The sequence below is a fragment of the Podarcis pityusensis genome (assembly GCF_964106645.2).
Source record: "Podarcis pityusensis genome assembly, chromosome: 2".
Taxonomy (NCBI): domain Eukaryota; kingdom Metazoa; phylum Chordata; class Lepidosauria; order Squamata; family Lacertidae; genus Podarcis; species Podarcis pityusensis.
Window position 1 is genome coordinate 11,376,692 of NC_138029.1, and position 26,762 is coordinate 11,403,453.

General features: G+C 46.6%; 1 protein-coding gene across 1 annotated transcript in view; it reads left to right on the forward strand.

The window, feature by feature from the left end:
* The first annotated feature begins 20,550 nt into the window (after window positions 1-20,550).
* Window positions 20,551-26,762, forward strand: part of ACVRL1 (activin A receptor like type 1) — a 59,245-nt gene continuing 53,033 nt past the window's right edge. Inside the window, exon 1 of the mRNA XM_080994706.1 lies at window positions 20,551-21,073. The gene's annotated coding sequence lies outside the window, so the exon portion shown is untranslated. The remainder of the gene's footprint in view (window positions 21,074-26,762) is intronic.

The window sequence follows — 26,762 nt, forward strand, 5'->3', positions numbered from 1 at the left end:
TTGACTCTAATTTTTGGTTTGTTTTTTGGCAGAATGTAGGCCACAACTTTATTGATTACAGCAAGTGACTGGTTGCATAGGCTCTGGTTCGACTAGCTCCCTGCCATGCAGGGAGCGCTGACCCAGGGTTCCAGCATAGGTCAGCCAAGGGTGAACACCTGGATAAGCAGAAAGCCGGGAACAGGCTATCGCCGCCACCCGAATGTCCCCCTGGACTCAGGCACGGGCACAACCCCCTCTCAGGGGTTGACCAAACCATCGAGTCCCTGGATTCCTTTATCGAAATACCCTTCACATACGGATGGCGAGAGTGTTCTCCCATCCCTATCACCTGAACCAGAGCCTATCCGCAACCTTACAAGTTGTGACGATTTGCTATGCGGCAGGCGAAACCCAAATGGCAACAGCCAACCAGCCAAGTGGGGAAAATTCCTGCCGTGCCCCTGTGCCAACGACAGACGACACACAACAGCATAGCAAGGTCAAGTGCAAAGCCATAAAAGTAGGGAGAGGTGGGTGGGTGTTCTGAATGCACGCGCCAAAAGAGGAAGCTCTGGGTCACTTGCATGGGCATAAACAGGTCCCTCGAACTGTTTAGACTGCGTCCCATTGGCCAGATTGCTCCCAGCTACGAAGGACCTACCAGTTGAGTGTTGTGCCTGACCAATGTACCCACCCACAACACAGGGTGTCGGTTGTCTAGGTCTCACCGCAATACGTGCCCTCTTTAAGTGAGGACCCAATATATCACATAATCCTGCAACAAAGGAAAGAAGTGTGCCATTAAAGACAAAATTAAATGAGGAAATCTCTGCATGCAGAGGCTACACCAGGAACAGCAGAGGGACTGCAGTGGTACCTCTAGTTGCGAACTTAATTCGTTCCGGAGGTCCATTCTTAACCTGAAACTGTTCTTAACTAGAGGCGTGCTGTCGCTAATGGGGCCTCTTGCTGCCGCTGCGCTGGCGGCACACAATTTCTATTCTCATCCTGCGGCAAAGGTAACTCTTCCAGGTTAGTGGAGTTCGTAACCTGAAGCGTTTGTAACCTGAGGCATTTGTAACTCGACGTACCACTGTAGTAGGGGAGGAAGGAAGGAAGGAGCCAGCACTAAGGGAAAGAAGTTGAATCAACAGCTCGGGGCTCTTTCCCCAGCTGTGACTGAGCCCTGGGAGCACCCAAAGTCTCCACTTACTGGAAAGAGTTACTTAAATATTTTTTTTTGAAGATTTAATTCACAATTTGGGGTTGCACAGTGTGCATAAGAAGAGTGCATGTCATACACATTGGGAGTTCTTTGAAGTTCTTATGATGTCTTCTCCTGAGCAAGCGATGTGTCGCTGTGAAAATGGTCCGTTGTCAATTTCACGGTCAGTTTATTGATATGCCACAAGCAGTTCTGTGCTCAAAGTGGTTCACACAAAAATCAGAGCCCAAGTACAGTAAAGATTTTATATATACAGTGGTACCTCGGGTTAAGTACTTAATTCGTTCCGGAGGTCTGTTCTTAACCTGAAACTGTTCTTATCCTGAAGCACCACTTTAGCTAATTGAGCCTCCTTCTGCTGCCGCGCCGCCGGAGCACAATTTCTGTTCTCATCCTGAAGCAAAGTTCTTAACCTGAGGTAATATTTCTGGTTTAGCGGAGTCTGTAACCTGAAGTGTATGTAACCTGAGGTGTATGTAACCCGAGGTACTACTGTGTGTATATATACCGTGCTCCGGTGCAGCAGCAGGAGGAGGCCCCATTAGCTAAAGTGGTGCTTCAGGTTAAGAACAGTTTCAGGTTAAGTACGGACCTCCGGAACGAATTAAGTACTTAACCCGAGGTACCACTGTATACACACACACACACACACACACACACACACACAATAGAATATAATGTATAACATCACTGCAACATATCACTAAATTAACCAAAGCAGCAGCACTTGATGTCCAGAGACTATTTTTGACATCAAAAACTCAGGAGAAAATGACAGCCACCTGCCCGTTGTAGAGTTCCCTTCCCTTCCTCCCAGTTTCTGTGATTTACTAGTCCTACTGCAATAGAAGAGGCTCACTTCGGGTTTCTTTGTTGTGTTGGGCTGGACAGAGCAATATTGCTACGGAGAATACAATGTTTTAATTCTGCTTGCAACTGATTGAAGTGTTGCCTCAGGCGGCAGCATTAATGGGCTCTAGCAGTGCGGGAGAGGCGAAGCATGTCCATCTGACATGCCCTAGACTAGAGACCCATCAAGATTAAGAATCTGACTGGTCCAATCTCCCCTTAAACTATGGACCCCGAAGGGGTAAGGATGAAGTTAGAGCGTGACGATCGGAATGAGAAAAAACAGTATGTAGTCCTAGGACTACAAGTAGGACTACAAGAAGTTTTGTAAGGAGAAATATACAAAGTGTTACAAAGTAGAAAAAGATAGAGATATTGGTTATGAGTTTGAAATGTAATAGGGAAGATAAGAAATGCATACTGAGATATTAAATTGGAAAATTTTCAGACAGGATTGATGGAAGTCAAAAAATTGAATAAGATGTAAAAGTATGTTTAAGTACTGTTGAAAATGATATGTTAAACAAAACTAATAAAAAAGTATTAACAAAGAGAAAAAACAGTATGGATGTGTCTAAAAAAAGGTTTAGAGTGGGGCTGCAGTAGACACAGGCTTTGGGCACACTTCAAAGCACACCCAAAGCACATTTCTCTCCTCAAAGAATTCTGGGAACTGTAGTGTTTCCCTTTGCAGAGTTAAAATTCCCAGCAACCCTTAACAAACTACAGTGCTTGGAATTCTTTGAGAAGGAAAAATGTGCTTCAGGTGTGCTTTAAAGGTATAGCTGCATAGCCCAATTCTTCATTCAAATGTCACTCTGGCCTGGTTCACAGGACTCTCTCTCTCTCTCTCTCTCTCTCTCTCCCCCTCTCTCTCTCCCAAATGCCATGTCGTCATCAGAGCAGGATGGGGTTAGCTGTCCCCACAACCTGCCACCTGGGACACCTGCCCTCCTCTCAGTTTGAGAATTCTGCAAAAGGATCTTCATGGTCCCTTCCAACTCTATGATTCAGCTTTCTGTATTTGTCAATATTTCTATTTGCAAGTAACAGTTCTGGTGGCTTTTTCTTAAGACTGCCCCTCCCCTTTTATTATTATGACAAAAATTCAATTCTTGACGACACAGAAGAAGTTCCCTTTCTTCCTGACCAACCCTGAGTACCTGAAGAACCATCCAGTGTAAAAAAAAAAAAAGTGCTTTCTGGGAGAAGATTTATAATTTCATCTCCATGCTCTGTGCCTGTTTTCTTCTTTATCTAACTTCTCCAGCACAGCACGCATATGGGATGGGGGCGGGCGGCACACGGATGTGGGAAATAGCTGCTTTGCACACACTGTCCTAGTTTGTCTTCAGCGTCTGGTGGGGAAGGAGAAAGGGGGAAGCTAAGGATAAGAAGAACCTTGCCAAATCAGGCCAGAGACCCATCTAGTCTCATAGAGGCCAACCGGATGCCTACAGGAAACTTGCAAGCAGGTTGTGAGCACAGCAAGCAGGTGTCTGTCCCTTTCTCGTATATAAAGGGGGGTTGTCTTGTTTTTTAAAGAGTAAAAAGAGTGTTATGTACTGAGTTGAATAGGATGCAAAAGGCAGCAGTCTGATTGGTTCTAGAACAATAGGATCCAGAATGCAGCAGTCTGATTGGTCCTAGAACAATAGGATCCAGAATGCAGCAGTCTGATTGGTCCACAGGAGCCACCCAATCCAGCTCCAGGTGGAAGGGAATCCGCAACCCGATTGGCCTACAGGAGAATCCCAGAATTAGCCAATCACGTGGGGCCCATTGTGTAAATAATGTATATAAGGCAGACATTCTGGGGGAACTCCGATTCCTCTTCACCACTATGAGCTGAATAAAGAGCATGAAATCCACTCTCGAATCCGAGTATATTTCAGAGAGCACAGGTCTCCTTGGATGGCTGCTCCCAGCAGGGGCGGAGTAAGGTGGGTGCGGTGGGGGCAGTGAGCCCGGGGTGTCATTACCGAGGGGGGTGACATTCGGCGAGCCGCGCACCTGTGATTCCCGCCTACCACTATCCGTCGGGGGAAGGGGTGGAGCTGCGCCATTTTGCTGGCGGCCTTTCCCCTTCGTTTTGACAGCCCCGCGCTCCTGGGCTGCTGCAGGAGGCATGCAAGCAGGCAGGGAGAGGACAGGAAGGAGGCAGGTGAGCAAACAAGCCGAGGGTGGAGGGAAGGAGAGAATAATAATAATAATAACCCTGCCAAAGCTAGATGGCTTTCAGGCAAAATTTCTACGATCTCTGCTGCAGGTACCCAACTGTGTCCCCAGCTCCATACTTCTGTTAGAAGCTGGTGAATGCCCAATTTCAACTAAAGCGTGGTGGGCTGCCCTAAAACATTGGCTCAGGATTTCAGTGTACCAACACCCAACCAATGAGGAATTTGTCAGCAAATGGCAGAAAACCATGGCTAAAAAAGCCACCTCTATTGGTCTGTCACCCCCCCCCCAACTGTATTACCCTAAAGACGTTAAAGCAAATATTATGGGATAATGCACACAGTGACTTGCGATCTCAACCACACGCAGTCTGTAGTCCGCTGGCAGTAGGAGTACAATATGGGCATGTCTTTAAGTTAACATCTTACATTAAAAACCTGACAGTACCAAACTATTGTAGCACCCTGCTTGTGGTTAACGCTTAGCTGGAATGAAATATTCAACGCAGCAATAGAGAAATTAAAATAATAATTTATTTGTCAGACAAATAAATGAGAGACACAGTGGTATATGGTTACCAAAGCTCTGCCCACTCCAGCCCTGATGGCCAGCACTTATATTTCCTCAGCCCAGCCCCCTTGCTCCTCCTTTGGCTGCCTCTGTCCAATCAGCCTGGTTGAAATTCCTATTGGCTGTTTGCTAGAACCAATCATAAAAGATACACCCATTTCCTATTACCTTTTATGGGAGACAAAGAGCTATATTTCCTTCTATCCATAAATGGCAGACAAGTAGCCATATATCTTACATTTGCCTCGACAAGGCACCTTAATTACCAGATCATCTTTGCCCTATTGCCCTATTGCCCTATTCACTCCAAAACAGATGGCTAAAACAGATGGCTCATGGTTTTAAATTTTATCTTAAACAGAGATCTTGGGTTCACCTTCTCACACACCATCAATGAAATAAGAATCTAACATAAGAATCTAACATTTCTTACTTTCTAAATCCTTTGCATAATTACATTTAAGCCAATATATTTCATACATTAACATAGATAGATTTTTAGAAGGAAAGGAACAGTTTCAGAGAGAAGCTTCTTCAGTTTACAACTCCCTTTCCCCAGCCAGCTGCTGTTCCTATTAGCTCTTGCCCTTTAACCTTAGGAAAATATGACTTGAGTCTTCTGTTAAACAATAAAACTTACTATTTACCAACTCTTAATTAGTGTTTTTGCAGCTTGATTGTATTCTGTAATATGTAGGGTCACTGTAACCTTTGCTCCCAGCCTGTAATTTCCTTTTACAACTTTGAGGTACTGCTATAAATCAGAGGGGCCCTGTTTAGGAAGATAAACATCTGCCAAAGTACTTAGCCAGCTGGTTTCTGCCTGGCATGAAAGATACAAACATTTACAAATATATTTTTTAAGCTCATTTTAAAATATAGGTCTTGATCAGATGCCTCACTATCGAAGGCTTTTCACCAAAGCCAGACTAAACGTCTTTCCTTCTGCAGTGTTGGATGGCAGGTTGAGAGGAGTTCCCTACCAGGAAAGACTTTGCTCGTGTTCTCAAGACATCGATTCCATAAAACATATTTTGTTGTACTGTGCAAAATATGAGCAAGCCAGGGCTGAACTGATATTACCGTTGCTGGTATCTTTCCCAGGAAAATCAGAGGCTCACTATGTCAGGTTCCTATTGGAAAACCGGACAAACGCTAGAACATTAGCTGTGGCAAAGTTTTTATCAGTGGTTGCAAGAACCAATGATCCCTATATTCTGAACAAAATGCTTGTTTAACCTGGAGGTAGGCTGTATGAATTGAGTATTGCTTTGTAACGATTTGTTGGGTCTCTGGACCGTATTAAAGATTGGTAATAATAATAATAATAATAATAATAATAATAATAATAAATTTTATTTATACCCTGGCCAGAGCTGGGCTCAGGGTGGCTAACACCAGTAAAATTACTGTATTAAAGTAATTTTCCACCAGTAATTTTCCATAGCGGGTACCACCTGACCTTGCTATGCCACTGGCTATGCCATTACCTTTGCTTCATGATACGTTTTTTCAGGTTGCGTCCCGCAGCGATCGGGAAGTACCGGAAAGGGTTACTTCCAGGTTTCGCCGCTCGCGCATGTGCACAAGCGCTAAATGGCACTGCACGCAAGTGCACAAGCGCAAAATCGCACTGCGCACCTGCGCAGATTCGGTGCTTCAGGTTGCGGGCTTTTCATGTTGCGAACGGGCTTCCGGAACGGATCCCCGTTCCTCAGATTACATACGTTTCAGGTTACATACACTTCAGGTTACAGCCTCTGCTAACCCAGAAATAGTGCTTCAGGTTAAGAACTTTGCTTTAGGATGAGAACAGAAATCATGCTCCAGCGGTGCAGTGGCAGCAGGAGGCCCCATTAGCTAAAGTGGTGCTTCAGGTTAAGAACAGTTTCAGGTTAAGAACGGACCTCTGGAACGAATTAAGTACTTAACCCGAGGTACCACTGTACTTCTCAAACTTGAGCCAGGAATGGAGAAAAGTGCCTGGGGGGATGGACTGAGGCAAGGTAAGGTGTTGAGGCACAAAGTTGAGGCAGCATTAGGCTTGGTGGCGGCTCTGCTGGGCTGTGAGCATCCTGCAGGGCCGCAACCACAGCCCAGGTGCTTCCCCAGCCTTGTGGCCATGTTGCCATGATTCATCCCCACCCAGATGATGGGGACACCACCTCCAGGAGGGCCCTGCTGCTGTTACACCCACTCATGCGCCACTGCTGGCACATAGAAAACAAGCACATGGAGAAGAAAAGTTCTTTTTTGGTAATATTTCATATTCTCTTTTCTGCTTTACCATTTCAAATAAACATTTTACAAATTTTAAAACATCCAATGACTTCCCTCCTTCTCTTTCCATGGTTCATTTTACATATCATTACATCCCTGCATATTTTACTATAGCCATTCAAATCAATTTTCCACTTTTACATCCATCAATCATTATTTACTCTTTTGGATTTATATTCATGTTGCTAGCGTTTTCAGCTGCACGCAGTTACTTTCCATATAGTCAATCAATGTTTTCCCATCTTCAAACGTATGTTCTTCTTGCTCTCTTATTCTATATGTTAAATCTGCAAATTCACTTTCCATTTTGGGACTAACAGAGCACAGGCCGCAGTTGTAGCATACATAAATAACCTTTTCTGACACATGGGAATTTCTGTCTGGGTTATCCCCAGCAAAAAGGAATCTGGTTTTGGGGGGCAAAGTAATTTTGAACATTTTTTTTCAATTCATTACAAATCATTTCCCAATACCCTTTTACACATTCACCACATGCAGAAGAACGTTCCTTCTACTTCTTTACACTTCCAACGGAGAAGAAAAGTTCTAGCCCAGTCCTTCGTTTCTTGTGCTAGTTTTCTGTTAAGTTGTGGGTGAACATATCAGGTGACACAGCATTTCTTCAAACAGCTCTTGTTTATTCACAGGCCCGGACCCCGCAGACAATTCAATCGATCAGGGCATCTTCTAAGTCTCAGAACTCACAGTGCATTGCAGCCTGTCGGAGGGCGGTGGTGTAGGTGTTGATTGACTCCCCCTCCGCCTGGTTCTGGTGGTAGAATGCATGGCAGGCAGAAATCTTGGACGGCTTTGGCGCGTAGTGGTTGCGGAGCTTCTCTTGAATTGTGTCCCATGGCTCTGCCTGGACTGCTAGAGGCGCAACCAATGCTCGGGCCGTCGCGAACACTTCGGGGCCACAGAGGCTGAGGAAAAGGCCCCGCTTCTGCTCTACAGACCCTCTTGTCAGCTCATTTGCTTGGAGGTAGCAGTCGAACCTCAAAAAAAAAAAAAAAAACCTGCTTCTTGGGAGAAAAGCAATGACAAACCTAGACAGCATCTTAAAAAGTAGAGACATCACCTTGCCAACAAAGGTCCGTATAGTAAAAGCTATGGTTTTCCCAGTAGTGATGTATGGAAGATCGCCGAACAATTGATGCTTTTGAATTCTGGTGCTGGAGGAGACTCTTGAGAGTCCCATGGACTGCAAGAAGATCAAACGTATCCATTCTTAAGGAAATCAGCCCTGAGTGCTCACTGGAAGGACAGATCCTGAAGCTGAGGCGCCAATACTTTGGCTACCTCGTGAGAAGAGAAGACTCCCTGGAAAAGACCCTGATGTTGGGAAAGATGGAGGGCACAAGGAGAAGGGGAGGACAGAGGACGAGATGGTTGGACAGTGTTCGTGAAGCTACCAGCATGATTTAGACCAAACTGCGGGAGGCAGTGGAAGACAGAAGTGCCTGGCGTGCTCTGGTCCATGGGGTCACGAAGAGTCGGACACGACTAAACGACTAAACAACAACAAGCAGTCGAATCGAGCAAGGTAGGAGTCCCATGATTCAGAGGCTGGGGCAAACGGCGGTAGAGGCACGAGTGAAGCCATGGTTCCGATGCCGGCATGGAGGGCGATGGATGGAACACAGTGCTCTAGCCAGAACGGTCAGCTCTGCATTGGTTCTGCTCCGTGATTTCGCTCAGTGTTTCAGCTCAGTGATTCAGCTCCGCTCAGAGGGTGGCTGCATCTGGCTGTGCTCTGTTGTCCATCCATCCCATCCTCATCGCCAGTGTTAAGTTGTGGGTGAACATATCAGACAACACAGTGATTCTTCAAACAGCTCTTGTTTATTCACAGGCCAGAACAGAACTGAACAGCAAACACTCAGCCGCCCTGCTTTTATATTGTAGCAACAACAACCCAGGGTTTCCCGCCCAAAGTAACTGACGTGGACCTGAGTGAAAACTACATAAACGATACTCCTTTTGGCCAGGGTGAGAACTTCAATACATAACATTTTCTATTTGCAGGAAACTTCTTATTAATATTATTATTATTATCACAGGGGGGCATCAAAAAGGTAGTTCCCTTAAGTCTTGCCTGAAGTGGTACTCTTTGTTCTTCCACCTTGACCTTCACCTCATGGTCAGGCCAGGCCTCAGTTGCTAAGGGAAGCACAAGCCCTTCCTTGTGACCATTCTTTATTTGGATGTGGGCTGTTTTGTTTCCCTCAAGGCACTCCATTTTAAAAACAAACCCTGTTGCCTTCCTGTTTCCCTTAAAGCCATTCATCAGAAGAGAGCAAGATCGGCCTCGAAGTCGTTTTGTTTTACCTCAGAGGCCAAGTCCGTCTGTCGCTTCATTTTGGCAGGCCTGATAAGGCAAAATTTCACTTATCGCCGCCATTCCCACCCCCCAAACAACATAAGGGGGCTTTGATCGCGGCAGGCTATGAGTCAAACACTTGAACAAAACATCTTTCTGAAATCTAAATATTACGCCGTCGGAGCATGTTCCTCCTCCCAGCCCTTTCTCCATTTAAATCCTTTTTGTAATGGCAGACTGATGTCATGTTTCTCCTCAAGAGCTCGTGTGTAGGAGTCAGTTCGGCTGCCGTGTTTTGTCCGCTGGGTGAGAAATTATTGACTCTGGTTGTAACAACGCATGGGCGGTTTTCCCACAGTTTTTGCCCAAGCTTTAGAAATAATAATAATTATAATAATAATAATAAATTTTATTTATACCCCACCCTCCCCGACCAGAGCCGGGCTCAGGGCGGCTGTAATAAATGTAGGGGTTGCTCGTGCGTAAGTTGGTGCCACTCCTGGCTAGGTTGCCTTGTTAAACCTTTTCTGTCTGGACAGCCCCTGTACTTCGTGGCTGTTCAGTCGCTAGCAGAATCCGTCAGTGGGCGTTTCTTAAACCTTTTCCAGCATAAAAGTTGTTTGACTCCAAGTCTCCTCCTACTCTCCCTGCGCGGAAGTCTTCTGCGCAGGGAGGGCGTGGGTAGCGGAGGACCCGTGCTCTCCTCGCTGATGTCCGGCGAGGAGTCCTGGAGCCCCCTCGACGATTCCCCCATCTGCCCCCCTTTATCCCTGGTGTTACGCTGATTTCTTTCCCCAGCTGGTGAGCTGCCTCTCCCCCTGCTGGGCCCCTCTCCAGCATCGCTCGAGAGCCTAGCCTCCGCCTCTGGCTCCGATGTCAGTTCCCTGACATCCACCTCCCCCCCAGGACCCCCTTCACCCCCGGCCCGACCTTTTGATCCAACCTTGTCCCTTTCCTCGGCCGACGATGCGGGGAATCCCCGGAAGGAGCTGTCGCCATCCTCTGAGGATTCAAAACCCGCTTCCCACCCGCTCCGATCTCTCCCCGCGGGGTGGGCCTCCCAGTCTGATTCTTCTTCCTCTGAAGCCTCTCCTCCCTCCTCTTCGGAGGCAGAAAAACCCACAAAATCCTCTTCATCGTCTGTAGTTCCAAATTGCTCCTCCCAGAATCTCGCTAGTGGCTTGGGTTTGTCCGGGAACAGGCTGTGGAATTCCTCCACAAGATACCCATCATTGATTGCCTCCGCGGGAACCCACGTGTTTTCCGACCCGGGTTCTCCCTCCCAAGCTACCAGGTACTCCACCTGGCGCCCTCGCCACCTTGAATCAAGTATTTCCGTGGCCCGGTTGTGGTGTTCCCTCTCCTCTATCTGTGGGTGTGTGGTGACTTCGCCTTCCCGTCCCGGGACTCCTCGCCCCTCCCTGTACGGTGAGAGTAGGGACCTATGGCACACCGGGTGTATGTTCATGCTGTCCAGCAACCTGAGCTTGAATACCACGGGGTTCACCTGCTGTGTTACCTCAAACGGCCCCAGCCGCCTTGGCTGCAACTTCTTGCACCCCCCCTTAAAGGGTAACCCTTGGGTTGACAACCACACCCGGTCCCCCACCCGTATGGTCTCCCCTTCCCTACGGTGCTTGTCCGCCTGCCTCTTGTAAATTTCCTTGGCCCGTTCTAAGTTCATCTTAAGTTGCTGGTGCAGGGCCTCCATTTCTTCCACAAACTGCTCTGCCGCTGGTACGCTCCACCCTTCCTCCCCACTCCCCAGGAAGGCCCTGGGGTGACACCCATAATTGGCCATGAACGGGCTCATTCCCGTGGACACATGTTCAGCGTTATTGTATGCAAATTCAGCCAGCGCTAGTTTCTCTACCCAATCGTTCTGCCTCTCACTGACGTAGCAGCGTAGGTATTGCTGGAGTACACTGTTCGCTCTTTCTGCTTGCCCGTTGGTTTCCGGATGTCTCGCTGTCGAGAAGCTCACCTCTACCTGCAGCAAGCTCATGAGCTTCCTCCAGAACCGGGAAGTAAATTGTTTTCTGCGATCCGAAATTACTCTCGAGGGAGCCCCATGCAACCTGAAGATGTGATCCACAAACAACTTGGCTGTCTCCTCTGCGGTCACCGCATGTGAACACGCTATGAAATGGCACATCTTTGTCAATAGATCGACTACTACCATGACTGCTGTCTTCCCCCGGGACTTGGGCAAATCGGTCATAAAATCAATGGACACCACCTCCCAGGGTCTTCCGGCGTGGGTAAAGGTTCTAGTAACCCTGCGGGGGCAGCCCTTTCCCCCTTTGCCCTTTGGCAGCGGTCGCACCCCCGTACATATTCCCATACATCCTCCCTCACCCTTGGCCACCAGAACTGCCTGGTGACGAGCATCATGGTTTTGTGCTGTCCAAAGTGCCCAGCCGTGGGGTTGTCGTGGAGTTGTTTGAGTACCTTTCCCCTCAGGGTCTCCCCCGGTACATACAGCGCCCCCTTATAGTACAGCACCCCTTCCTTTTCCTCAAAACCCCCTTGGTTTTCTCTTCCCTCTCGGAGTTCCCGGATTTTAGTTTGAGCAAACACGTCGTTTCTAGTAAGCCCGGCCAGTTCTCGTTTCCCAACCAGGGCTCCCACACACACCCATCGGTCCTCGGGGATCACGTGTCGTATCTCCGGCGGTCCCTCTCCTTCCATGTACTCCGGCTTCCGGGAGAGAGCATCTGCTCTTACGTTTTCCTCTCCTGGCACGTATCGGATTTCGAAGGAAAACTTGAAGAACTCCTGTGCCCATCGAATCTGTCTCTGGTTGAGTACTCTTGCGGTCCTTGCAGTACTCCAAGTTCTTGTGATCAGTACAAACCTGGATCTTGTGCTGTGCCCCTATCAGCAGATGTCGCCATCGGCGAAACGCCGCATAGATCACAAGCAGTTCACGGTCGTACACCGTATAGTTTTGCTCTGACTTGTTCAGCTTCCTCGAGAAAAAGGCACACGGCTTCCATTCCTGCTTGCTCCTCCCTGGCTGCAAAAGAACCACCCCAATGGCTCTGTTGGACGCGTCGGTCTCTAGCCTCATGGGTTTCTCCAGATCAACGTGCAGGAGCTGCTCTTCCGAAGCGAACGCCTTCTTCAGTCTTTCAAAGGATTGCTGGGCACTTTCGGTCCAGACAAACTTCTTTTTGCTACTGAGACAATCTGTGATGGGTGCTGTCAAGTGGGCGAAGTTCTTGATGAACTTCCTGTAGAAGTTGCTGAACCCTAGAAACCTCTGCACGTCCTTCCGGGTTTTGGGGGCCTTCCATTCCAGCACCGCCTGCACCTTGCTTGGGTCCATAGCTAGGCCTTTGTCTACAACTTGTACCCCAGAAACTCGACTTCTCTGGTGTGAAACTGACATTTTTCCAGCTTGACCCACAACTGGCGCTTCTGCAGTCTCTTTAGCACTTCCCTGACGTCTCTGACATGTTGCTTCTCATTGTCCGAATAGATTAAGACGTCGTCCAAGAAGGCTACGCAGTTCTTGTACAGCAGGGACCCCAACACGTGGTGCATGAAAGCTTGAAAACAGGCGGAGCCCGACTGTAATCCAAATGGCATAACTAAGTACTCAAAGGCCCCCAGGGGGGTGAACATTGTGGTCTTCCATTCGTCCCCCTCCCTCATCCTAATCAAATTGTATGCTCCCCTGAGGTCCAGCTTGGTAAAAATCTTTCCCTGCCTCACCTGTGTTAAAATGTCGTCAATCCTGGGCATTGGGAAGGTCACGGGTTCTGATACCAAATTTAACGCCCTAAAATCTACGACCAATCTGGGCTGGTTAGTCCCTTTTTTGTCCACAAAGAACACCGGACTGCCCCCCACCGCCTTTGATTCCCTTATGAACCCCTTCTTCAGGTTCTTGTCAATAAACTCCCGCAACTCCTTCATCTCCCTGTCCGACATGGCATACAGTTTACCCACTGGCAGCTGAGCCCCTGGGAGCAAGTTGATTTGGCAGTCAAAGGGTCTATGTGGGGGTAGTCTATCCGCCTCCTTCTCGCTGAAGACCTCCTGCAGGTCAGCATATTGTGGTGGCACCTCCCCTTTCGGCTCCACCGCTAACCCAGCCACCCTGGCCACGGTCATCCTTGGGGTTCCCCCCCTAGACAGTGTTCCAAGCAGTAAGCTGACCCAAAGGTGACCGTCCGCTGATGCCATGCCACTACTGGATCATGTAGTGCCAGCCAGCTCATCCCTAATATTATTGGGGGTCCTGCCAGTGTGGCTACGTGAAAGGCAATGGTCTCCGTGTGCCTGGAAACCCTCATTCTCATTGGTGGGGTCTGGTGCATCACTTCCCCTCCCAGAAGCTCCCTGCCGTCAATGGTGGTCACTTGCAAGGGGAAATCCAGGGGCAGCAGGTGGAGCTGGTGCTCTAGGGCGAAGTCCTTGCTGAAGAAATTGCAGGAACTGCCTGAATCCAACAGCCCCTTCACCTTGACTGGGTGCCCATTCGGGAGTTCTAGCACCACTTCTATGGCTGTGGCCGCTCTGGGGGGGTCTGGCTGGGGCACTTCTATTGGTTGCTGGCCTGGCTGCTGTGCCCGCTGAGTGGCAGCCAAGCGTTGGCGTTTCCCTGCTCCTGCTCCTTTTTCCCCTCCTCCTCACCTCCAGCAGCTCCCACCATTCCTTGCCAGGCCTTTCTTTGAGGGCAGACCCTAGCAAAATGTCCTGGCCGCTGGCAGAGGAAACACTTCTTATTAGTTTTCCAATCCTTTCCTTCCCTTTTGCGACCTTTACTGGAGTTTGAAACCTCCCCCGCGCGCGCGCCATCAATTTCCATTGGCTCCGCCGGCGGGGAAGGCTGCCTTGGTATTTCAGGAATGCGGTAGTCATGGCAACGTTCCCCTCTGCCTTCCCACTTCTCCTGAGCCCACGCTTCCTGTCTTACGCCAATCGCAAGCACAGCCTTGGTCAGCTGATCCATCGACTGCGGGCGGGGCGCGCGGGAAAGCTCGTCCTTCACCGTTGGGGACAACCCCTCCTCAAACAACATCTGAATGGGTTCCGAGTCCAATTCCCACCCGAGCCAGTGGACTAACATGGCAAAGCGCGACCAGTAGTCTCTAACTGACTGGTTCCCCTGTTTACAACCCATCAGTTCCCGCCGAGTCACACTTTGCTGCACATCACTGGAATACATCGCATCCATCGCCTGGAAGAATTTCCCCAGGTCCTTCAAGGCGGCATTTTGCGTTGCCATTAGGGGCCTGATCCATTCCCTGGCCCCATCCTGCAGATGCCCGACAATGTATGCCACCCTCTCCCCATCGTCCGCAAAATCCTTATGCTGCAGTTCCAAAGCGTATTCTATTTCCGTTTGGAACGCATTGTAGTCCTGTGGCTTCCCCCCAAACTTGTGTACCAGTCCCGGTACCCTCCTTGCTACGGGGGTGGTCCTGACCTGTGCATCGTGAGCCCGCCTTTCTTCCAACCGCGCTGTGAGAAGAGCCACATGCTGTTCCAAATCTCGGTTCCTCTCCACCAGATTTTGCACTCCAGCTGCTCCCTCCGTGGCGCCTGCTTCTCCGGTTTGGCTCATTCTGCTGCCTGCCTGTCGCTGCGCACAAGCAACGTCAAGGACTGACAGATTGCTGTAATAAATGTAGGGGTTGCTCGTGCGTAAGTTGGTGCCACTCCTGGCTAGGTTGCCTTGTTAAACCTTTTCTGTCTGGACAGCCCCTGCACTTCGTGGCTGTTCAGTCGCTAGCAGAATCCGTCAGTGGGCGTTTCTTAAACCTTTTCCAGCATAAAAGTTGTTTGACTCCAAGTCTCCTCCTACTCTCCCTGCGCGGAAGTCTTCTGCGCAGGGAGGGCGTGGGTAGCGGAGGACCCATGCTCTCCTCGCTGATCTCCGGCGAGGAGTCCTGGAGCCCCCTCGCCGATTCCCCCATCTGCCCCCCTTTATCCCTGGTGTTACACTGATTTCTTTCCCCAGCTGGTGAGCCGCCTCTCCCCCTGCTGGGCCCCTCTCCAGCATTGCTCGAGAGCCTAGCCTCCGCCTATGGCTCCGATGTCAGTTCCCTGACAGCGGCTAACACCAATAAATTAAAATCACAGTAAAAACATAATAGCGGGAAAGGAGAGGGAGAAAATAAAAGAAAACCAATTTGAAATACAGGTTAAAATGCAATTTAACTTTTGCTGCTTTTGTTTTGCTGCTTTTAATCCTGTTGTTATTTGTACTGCATTGTATTTAAGAATGCGGATTATTGATTCTTATGTAAGCCGCCCTGGAAAACATTACTTGAAGGGGTTGGTTAAAGTCTGCCATCCAAATAAACAAATAAACAGGATAGCTCAGTTGACTGGAGCACGGTGCTGGTAATGCCAAGGTTGCAGGTTCAATTCCCGTAAGGGACAGCTGCATATCCCCTGTTATGTACTGAGTTGAATAGGATCCAAATTGCAGCAGTCTGATTGGTCCTAGAACAATAGGATCCAGAATGCAGCAGTCTGATTGGTCCGCAGGAGCCACCCAATCCAGCTCCAAGTGGAAGGGAATCCGCAACCTGTTTGGCCTACAGGTGAATCCCGGAATTAGCCAATCACGTGGGGCCCATTGTGTAATAATGTGTATAAAGCAGACATTTTGGGGGAACTAGCATTTCTTACTACTATGAGCTGAATAAAGAGCATGAAATCCACACTCGACTGCAGGGGGTTGGACTAGATGATTCTCAGTGTCCCTTCCCACCCTATGAGTCTACAAGTCTCATATACCATATACTGAAAGGGAAACTCAACTCTTCCCATCAGGGATTTGCAGTGACGGGAATAGCCTCAGACAGGGAAGTATTTGTTTTAATTCTGCACAACTTTTACAAAGAGAACAAAAGAAAAGCTTTTCATATATTAAAAAAACCCCGCCAAGCTTGTTTGTCCAAATCCTGCAGTGAAACGGGGGGGGGAAATCGCATGTGGTTCACTTTGAAATTAGATACAAGAACCCTCTGAGATCTGGGAATCCCAATGGATACTGGGCAAAATTATTTACAAAGTAAAGACAGCAACACACACCAACCCCAAGAGATCATACAGAGCAGTCCTAATAACAGGTTACAACCATACTTTTAAAAGCACTCTTATATCTCTTTAACCATCATAGCTTATCCTCAAGAATCCTGAGTGTTAAGTTGTGGGTGAACATATCAGATGACACAGCAATTCTTCAAACAGCTCTTGTTTATTCACAGGCCAGAACAGAACCGAACTGAAGGGTTCAGCCAGCCTGCTTATATAGAGCTCCACTAGAACGCAACAGTAACCACTTTCTGTAACTATCCAATCACTGAACGTCACTTTCAATTCCTTATTTGCATATGTGGACCTGAGTGAAAACTATCTACAGTATCCCCCTGCTGGCCCAGGGTGAGAACTTCAGTACATAACACTGAGATTTTTCGTTTGTTGAGAGTTGTTAGGAGACGCACACACCCCTCATATAGCTGCAATACCCGGCACGCTTAAAATCTACATTTCCCATGATTCTTTGGGGGAAGCCATGACAGTTGAAGTGTTTAAGATGGCACCATGAACTTGAGGGAGCACATGGTTCAATGAATGGTTTCCCTGCGCTTTGCCACGACTCCATTAGACTAACCCGTATTAGTGTTTTATTATATGTATATAAAGTACCAATAAGCAATCAGAGTGTTTATTTACATAGTTTTCCTGATTTATGCCTCATGACCCAGTCAGAGCCTTCATGACATCTGAATGCTGTCTCTCTTTAGAGTTTCTGCCTTTTCCCCCCAACATGGCTCCTATGCTTTTAATTGCTGCTAATTTAACAGATAAAGCTTTCTCATTGCCAAAGGAAGCTTCACAGATGAGTTTCTGTCGGTATCTGACAAAGAGCAACTCCACTTCTCTCTTGTGTGGTTTTAGAGTGCTGGGGGGTTACACTTAAAAAGAATGAAAGGTGAGGTAGTGGGGAGACAGAAAAGAGAGAAATCTTGCACAACGTAATTCTTTAAAAGGGAAAAAAAAAACCTACGGATGTCACGAGGTTGTGCTGAAAAATGCACTTCCACTGTTAAAAGGAGCAGTAATGAAAGATGGATTCAGAAATAGACCAGGACCAACAGACTCCATTATGAAGGGGTGGGCAGCTGAGATTTCCAAGAAGGAGGAAAGATGGCTAAAGCGATTAGCGAAAGGTATTCCAAGACACATTTCCTGCAAGGAGGGGACTTCCTTTTCCTGCCTGCATGGCAACAGACCTGCTTTTTATCAGATCAAAACTGTTTATTTCCAATTGAGGGATGCAGACTCAAAGAAGTTTTCTTTCCCATCCAAAAAGTCTTTGGCTGAGATAATGAAACAGCCCTTTAAAAACTGAGCGCATTCTGCTAAATTCAGTTGATATGTATCAACCCACACATTTGGGGAAACAGGATAAGGGGAGTTTAGCAACCTATTCTTAAATAACTCTGCAGTGTCTGGAAAGGGTCTGTCCCCACATCTTCTCATAGCAGGACATTTCAGAGGACTATTCCATTCTGGCCTTTTTATTTCCACTCCTGTCGTGTCACTGGCAGCTTACGTAAATTGACTATTTGTCCTTTTTCTGCATTCTGTCAAAATTTGAATTTTTCGACATTTGAAAGCAACTTCAGAACATGGTTTGAAAACAACCACCACCTCAGACTCTCATACATTCCAATAAATATGCACACGGTCTTTATTTTGTATCGGATATACTCGGTGCTTTTTTCAGGGGGGATGCAGGGGTACGCATAACGCAAACATTTTGTGAATCTAAGTTTGGCCTCATTGAGGGGCAGTATTTCAATATGAGTAGGAAAAGGACAGTACCCCTAAACATTTTTTTAGGGAAAAAAGCACTGGATATACTGATTTAATACAAGCGGCACACAACAGAACATGCTAGTCCAGTTATTGAGATAAATGTGCAGTCAAATGGCAAACCAGCACACTGGAGAATACAAGCTAGCTACATCTTTCATGTGACAGCCCTTTAGATATTTGAAGGTGGCTATCATATCTCCTCTCAGGCTCCTCTTATACATAAACTGTTATCCAGGCTAAACATACTCAGTTCCATTAACTGTTCCTCATAAAGCTTGGTTTCCAGACCCTTAATCATCTTGGTTGCCCTCTGCACATGTTCAACATCCTGTCAACATCCTTTTTAAACTGTGTTGCCCAGAACTGGACACAGTACTCCAGGTGTATTTTGATCAAGGCAAAATAGAGCAAAACTATCGGAACACTATATTTCTGTTGATGCAGCGTAGAACAGCACTAGCTAGTCGCCCAAGTCATTTATAAAGACGTTGAACAACGATAGCCCAGGACAGAATTGTATCGCAACCCCACTTACCACTTTTTTCCAGGATGGCAAGGAACTATTAGTGAGCAGTCTTTGGGTTCAGTCAGTCAACCAGCTACAACTCCACCTAAAAATGACCTCATCCAGACCACATTTTACCAGCTCCTCTGCAAGAATATCATGGCGGACTTTGTCAAAAGCCTTACTGAAAGCTCCATCCACAGAATTGCCTTGACCCCCCCAAGCTTATCAAAAAAATGGAAATGTGATTCATCTGGCATGACTTGGTTTTGAGAAACCTATGCTGGGTTTATTACTATCACTGCATCATTTTCTAATTGCTAACAGACAGACTGTTTAGGATCTATACTGGTATCACCATCAAGCGATAGGTTGCTAGTTACATGGGTCTTCTCCCTCCCCCTTTTGAAAATGGGGACATTTAGCTGCCTCCAGTGTGCAGGGACCTCATCTTCACCTGTTCTATAATCTTTGAGAAGATTATAGACAGGGGCTCTGAGATTACATCCTAATAAAAGGTAAGTGTGAAAGAATTTAGGGTCACATATTAATGGTACAGTACGCATAGATTAAATTTGTCCAAAAAGTGTTCTTCCAAGTGCCCATCTTCACAGAAGACCGATGGACACCATCCCATAATACTGGATGAGGGAACTGAAAACCAATTGTTGCAGTCCTGGTTATATATATAGTAGCTTTTTCAAAGCCCTTTCACGTTGGAAATCTCCTTTGAAAGCTGTTTGCACAGCTAGAAATTGTGGGTGTTTGGTTTAGGTTTTCGAATTTTACATGTGTGTTGTTGGCCTGTTTTATTTATTTGTGAACCACCCTGGGATCTTTATTGAGTAAGGGTGGCTTAGAAGTGCAGTCGATCAATCGACCGACCAATCAATCAATCAATCAATGCTCTGTAAGAGTTGCTGCAGTGTGGCATTGACATTCATCCCGTAGTGAAGAATGTTGGTCAGCTTTATATTTAGTCTCCAGAGTTGACTTACACAAAATTACCGAAGCTATGAAAGCAGAACAGTCATGAGATGTGGCTGGTTGGTACTACTGGTCCTTTAAAAAGAATGGTAGGGATTGCCAAAATTCGCTTATCAATCCCATGTCCAGAGCAGATAAATGCCAGTGCCTGTGGTACTGCTGGTCAATAAGGAATGAGAGCTTTGGATTGCAAAAATACAGGGCCACTGGGCTGAGGACAGAGCCAAGACAAAATCTGGAGGTACACTGTCAGAGCCAGAGTGGAACCTGATGCATTGTGGGTGAACAATCTGGACAGAGGCAACTCCAGATGGTGGTGCATTTTCTGTGGGTCCAAAGCACACTCCAATTCTCAACTAACATAGGATCTCTCTTCAAGGTCACTGCCTTGTCTGGTCCACAGACCTCTGTCCTTCCAGATTAAGAGACTCGGTGATGGCAGCTGGCCCAAGGCATCCACAGCTTGTAGCTGTGGGTTTTGGTGGCTGGCTGGATCACTGTTCTGGTTGCCTGACAGCAATAGGGCATAATCTTTCTGCCCAGACCAGTGAAATAGAGACTGATCTGGTTGACATCTCCCACTCCCACCCCCCAAATTAGTCAACTGCATTCTAAAAACGAAAACAGATAAAAAAGGAACCGATCAGCTGGAGGAATGAAACAGAGTAAGGTGAGGCAATAAGAACCACTTAGTTGTCAGAAATAGGAAATCATGAAGAATAATTGCACAGGACCCTACTGTGTTCTGGGGGGGGGAGAGGGAGGGAGGGACTGTGTGTGTGTGTGTGTGTGTGTAGATCTGTGCTTTGCAATAGGAAATGCTTTATTAGCTGGGAGTGGTGGAGAAAAGCCAAGCAGGAAGAGGCAGTAATAAGAAACATTTTTAACTTCTCCCACCTCCAGAGCTTGCCAAACCACTGCTTTCAGAGCGAGAGGGAAAGTGCAGAGGGGACTGTAGAAAAGAATCCTGGCTCCTGCTCCCCATTTAATCAACCCTGCTTTCGATACGCCGGCCTCCCTGGGATACGCTTTGCCAGAAAGGAGCTTCAGACTGAATCAGGGGACGCTGCGCCTTTAAAGTTGGAAAATTCAGGAAGGTTCGTACGGTCATCGGAAAGGAGACCCATGATTCTGGATCAGGCCAGGCATACGAGAATGGTGAGGAGCTGCCCAGGGTGATCTAAATACATGCATCTGCTGGTGTTTTTAAAAAAAACACACTTCAGACTTTGGTACCGAAGAAAACTTTTAGCCGAGGCCTGTTGAAAGCAGGAAGGCAACAGGACGTGCCTAAGCTTCACTCTCTTCCACCTACATAGACTTCTGGGTAAGTTGGATTCAATGTTTCTGACATTTTCATTTTTACTTGAGGGGGGATTTTTTTTTTAAAGAAGCTGTCAAGCAAAACAGGAATTTCTAAGATCCGATCTTTAGGCACCAGGCCCCTCATAAAAGAATGGAGAAAAGATTGAAACGTATCACTGCTGAAATCAAATTCCTAGCAGCATTTAGCATCTTCAGTTTTTTCTAACCTGGCTCTCAGACAGGACAGACCAGCTCCCTTGAGCTCCTCCACAAAACCAACTGGCCATTGCTTGGACTCTTGTTGAGCTCAGCTCAGCTGGGGATTATGGCGAAATCCTTGGGCAAAAACGCCGCAAGGACGATGCTAGACAGCAGCACCAAAATCGAAACAGATGTTTCCAGGGGTGGGTTGAAATATTTCATTTGTGGATCGTGGGAATCTGTGGGGGGGGGGGGTTGCCAGACCACTGGCAGTGAAAGCTGACCACAATAATAATTATGATTTATTTTTTTTATACCCCGCCCATCTGCCTGGGTTTCCCCAGCCACTCTGGGTGGCTCCCAATAGAATATTAAAAACACAATAAAAGATCAAACATTAAAAACTTCCCTAAACAGATGTCTTCTAAAAGTCAGATAGATGTTTATTTCCTTGACATATGATGGGAGGGTGTTCCACAGGGCGGGCGCCACTACTCAGAAGGCCCTCTGCCTGGTTCCCTGTAACCTCACTTCTCACAGTGAAGGAACCTCCAGAAGGCCCTTGGAGCTGGACCCCAGGCTGAACGATGGGAGTGGAGATGCTCCTTCAGGTATAAGAGCAGCTGTAAGAGGATTTATGGCAGTGGTGGAGAATCTTGTGCCTTCCAGATGTGTTTAGACAACAACACACATCGGCTTGGACCATTGGCAATGCTAGCTGGGCCTCATGGCAGTAGAGAGTCCAACAACACGTAGAGGGTCACTGGCTCGCCACCCCTGTGTTGTAGCGATTTTGTCTCTGTCTGCATCTGAAATTGATAGGCATGTCCATTAAAAATCTATTTAGTGTGGCATTCTTGAACACAGTGAAAGGGCAACCTGACAAAGCACAGGATACAACTTTATTAATCCAGGTAGTATAGAGAAATTCTAATTTCCTAAATGAATGGTTCCTGAGGAAGCTACAGATTCCTGAAAAGGTTAAGTCAGCTACCACTGCAGATGTGAGTCGTTGGTTCAAAAGCGGAAGCCCTATTCAAAGGCTTCCACCTGCACAATGGGGCTATTCCCCCCTCTCCTCCCCCATGCACCCCCCCTAAAATTGGCTGGGGGCAGGGAAGGAGTCAGAAGAACCACCAGAACATTATGCAGGGAACGGAGAAGAGGATTGCTCCATCTGGCAATCAAACAATTGCCTTAGTGAGATGCTGAATTCGTCCCATGTTGCAGGAAAACGGAGCTGAAAGGAGGAGGTTGCAGGAGGATGGTAGTGGGTGGGGTAAGGGTTAAGCACTCCCCCCCCGCCCCATTTTTCCACTTCAAATCATATCCTCCCCCTTCTGCTTTTGCAGCTGTTTGGCAAAGGGTCATATCCATAGGCCCAGGTTTGCACCCTAGCTGGTTCCAGCTAGGAACAGATGAATCTATCCATTTTGCTTTCTCTCAGTTTTCCTACCTTAAGTTCCGCGCTCTGCATCTCCACACCAGTTTGTGAATTTATTTAAGTTTGCGAAAATTTGTTAGCATCACGGTGCTGATTTGCCCTGATAGTCACACCTTTATGCAATTTTACCTAATCCTGTACACATAACTTTTGCGAGCAAAAGCGAATCTCATTTTATTTCCGTTCATGACAACAGAAACTATGCCGTGATTTACGTCAGTTTCTAAAATGCAAAGCTGCACATGCTCAGAGTATTTCTTTCTTTCTTTTTAAATTCTTTTTATTAATTTTCAGTAACCAAACAAAAATACAAAAAAACAAACCAAAGAAAAAAGAAAACATTGACCAAAACAGAAAACATAAACAGACCAAAAAACAGACATTAATTAACAACAAATAATAGTTGACTTCCCTTCATCTCGGTTTTGGGTTATGTAAAATAATAATTCCATTCTGCAGTTTTAGTTTTATATCATCTACGCATCGCAAGATGCTCAGAGTATTTCTGCAAATCACATTTTCCTCGACCACTGGCCAGGCTGACTGGGGCTGATTAGAGTTGTAGTCCAGGAACAACTGAAGAGACACAAGCATCTGGTCCAACACATCAGGAATGTAGACACCCTTGTAAAGTGTGGAATGGTGGGTGGGAATGTAAATTGTGTGCTTCACAACTAAAGTAATACACATGCCTATCTAAGGGAGCCCCTGTAAGGCCATTGGATCAGATCAGTTTATTTGTACCTAGCCATCACAGCTCCTCAAAACAAAAGTTTAGCAGTGTAAAAGTAGCACAAGATGACATCAGGCCTATTGAAGGCTTTTCTATTCCTGCAGGCATTTTAACAAAATTCCGGTTTTATAGTTTTATCTGGTTTTTATCTTTTTGCACCCTGCTTAGAGTTGATTATAATTAAGTGGTATATAAATTGTTCAGATAAGTAAATAAAACTCCCACCTGAGCAAAACTATTGCAGTAAGCCCACAATTTGCATTCATTTAACTTGTGCACATTTAGCTTTATGCGTGTGGCAAAAATTTGTAAAACAATTAAAAAGAGGGCAGAAAGGGTACAGGGTTCCAGGAAAAATGGGGTTTGGCTATACGCAGTGCTATTTTTCTAGAAAAAGAGGTGCCGGAACTCACCATGAACGCCTCTCTTGTTCTCTAATAATGGCAATGGCGCCCATCTGAAAGGTTGCCAGAACTGAGTTCCAGAGAGTTCCTGCTGAAAAAAAGCCCTGACTATACGCGGGTGGCGCTGTGGGTTAAACCACAGAGCCTAGGACTTGCCGATCAGAAGGTTGGCGGTTCGAATCCCTGTGACGGGGTGAGCTCCTGTTGCTCGGTCCCAGCTCCTGCCAACCTAGCAGTTCGAAAGCACGTCAAAGTGCAAGTAGATAAATAGGTACCGCTCCAGCGGGAAAGTAAACGGCGTTTCCGTGCGCTGCTCTGGTTCGCCAGAAGCGGCTTAGTCATGCTGGCCACATGACCCGGAAGCTGTACGCCGGCTCCCTCGGCCAATAAAGCGAGATGAGCGCCGCAACCCCAGAGTCGGCCACGACTGGAACTAATGGTCAGGGGTCCCTTTACCTTTACCTATACACGGTTTTGGCTTTAGATGCAATCTCTGGAACATAACCCCTACGTAAGTTGCTTCCTGTATATGCCATTAAATCTAAGGTCCAGACCTATGCAGTTGCAGCGCTGCTTATCAACAAAATTGGCTGCCACTGACCCTGGGATCTCGACATTACTGATTGGCGATTCTCTCCCTCTTGCTGCCAGCCGGTTGACCCTCTCTGTAGGCTCCTCCTCCCTGTGCAAAGAAAATGTAAGCAGGAACTGAGGAACTCTGTGATGCAGGATGGCACTCACCCTTCTGCAAAAAACATTAGGAGCAATCATTTTGCAGGAGACGGTGCTGGATATTAAGAATTGTACAGCTCTCTGCTCCAAATTAGTTTCATGGTCCTTGTAAATTGTTGCTTGGACATCCGTCTTTAGGGTACTGCATATTATTTTAATTGTCTAACCAGGGTGGTGCTGGGTCATCCAAGTTTCATTGCATAACTGAGATCAGTGCCTCGCCTGGCTGCTATTTATGAATATGACTCAAGATTAGTAGTGGGCAAAATCTGTTAATTTCGGTTTCTCTGACCTGCTCATTTTTCTAGAGTAACGTTCACTTCTACACATTTCCAAATTAGTTCAGGAGTTGTTGGGGGGGGGGGGTTGTAGCTTGTTTTTAATCCCTATAAAAATTAACCAGCATTTTAGTGCGATTGTCTCCTAATACACACACTTTGCTGTACAATTTCCCTCTAATATACACAAACCCATTTTGTGTAGTGTAATGCATTTTTGTGTGTAATTTCACTAATTTATGCATTTTTGTGTGCTATTTTCACAAATTTATGCATTTCATGCACACTTTACCTCAGTATATGCTTTTTTGTACACATTACTAGGCTGGAGAAGTGCACTGTAAGATTTGGAAAAGTGTGGATTTAAAGGAATGGCTATCACATTCATCCGGTACTATACCAGCTGCACTGGCTCACGGTGGAGTACAGGATCAGGTTTAAGGTGCTGGTTTTAACCTTTAAAGCCCTATACGGCCTAGGACCCTTGTACCTATGGGACCGCCTCTCCTGGTATGTCCCACAGAGGAACTTATGGTCTGCAAATAAAAACACCCTGAAGGTCCCAGGCCACAGAGAGGTTAGGCTGGCCTCAACTAGAGCCGGGGCTTTTTCAGCTGTGGCTCCGATCCGGTGGAACACTCTGTCACAAGAGACCAGGGCCCTGTGGGACTTGACATCTTTCCGCAGGGCCTGCAAGACAGCTGTTCCACCAGGCCTTTGGTCAGGGCACAGCCTGACTCCCTCCTCTGGCAATCTGCACAGAATTTTGCCTAACGGTTGCCATCAATTTGATTTTAATTAATTTTTATAATGAAATGTTTTTAGAATGTTAGATTATTTGATGGTTGTTAGCCGCCCTGAGCCCGGCTTCGGCTGGGGAGGGCGGGATATAAATAAAATTTATTATTATATTATTATTATGTTTCAGATCATGTATTGTTTCAGGAAATAAGAATTTAGGTAGGCTTGCCTTGAAATGCAATCTGAATAAAACATCCAACATTTCTCCAATGAAATTAGGGTCATCCTATTCAATACTACTACTACTAGTAGTAATAATAATAATAATAATAATAATAATAATAATATTTATACCCCATCCATCTGACTGACCACTTTGGGCAGCTTTTGATATATAAAAACATAATAAAACATTAAACGTTAAAAAAACTTCTGTATACAGGATTGCCTTTAGATGTCTTCTAATGGTTGTATAGTTAATTATCGCCCTTGGCTCAGGGGTTGCATAACTCCATACCCTCCAGCGTTTCTCAGATGAAAACATCCTAAGGAAAAGCGGGACATTCCAGGATCAACTCAGAAACCGGGACAGCTTCTGTAAATCTGGGACTGTCCCGGGAAAAATGGAGACATTTGGAGTGTCTGTAGAATTGTAAGTGCAAACACACATGCACTCATCTCGCAACAGTGAATTATGAAAGTTCATTGTGCCGATTTCTGAGTTGTGTTGCAGACATGGGGAGCCTGATGTTGTTGAACTTGGATAAGCCACAATCGGTATAGTCAAAGGCAAGGGATGATGGAAGTTGGAGCCAACAGCATCTGGAACACAGCTTTCCGCAACTCAAAAGGGTAAAAAATGTTCAGTGCTACCTCGGTTTACGAACTTAATCCTTTCCGGAAGTCCATTCTTAAACCGAAACTGTTCTTAAACCAGGGCGTGCTTTTCCTAATGAGGCCTCCCGCCACCGGTGCCCTTCCACCATTTGGATTCTGTTCTTAGACTGAGGTAAAGTTCACAAACCAGGACGCTACTTCCAGTTTGGCGGAGTTCATAAACCGAATAGTTTGTGAACAGCGCTGTTCTTAAACCGAGGTACCACTGTACTTTTAAAATGTGTGGTGAGATTTTCATGCATTTTGTAAAAAAAAATAGGAAGCCGGCTGAAATGACAATA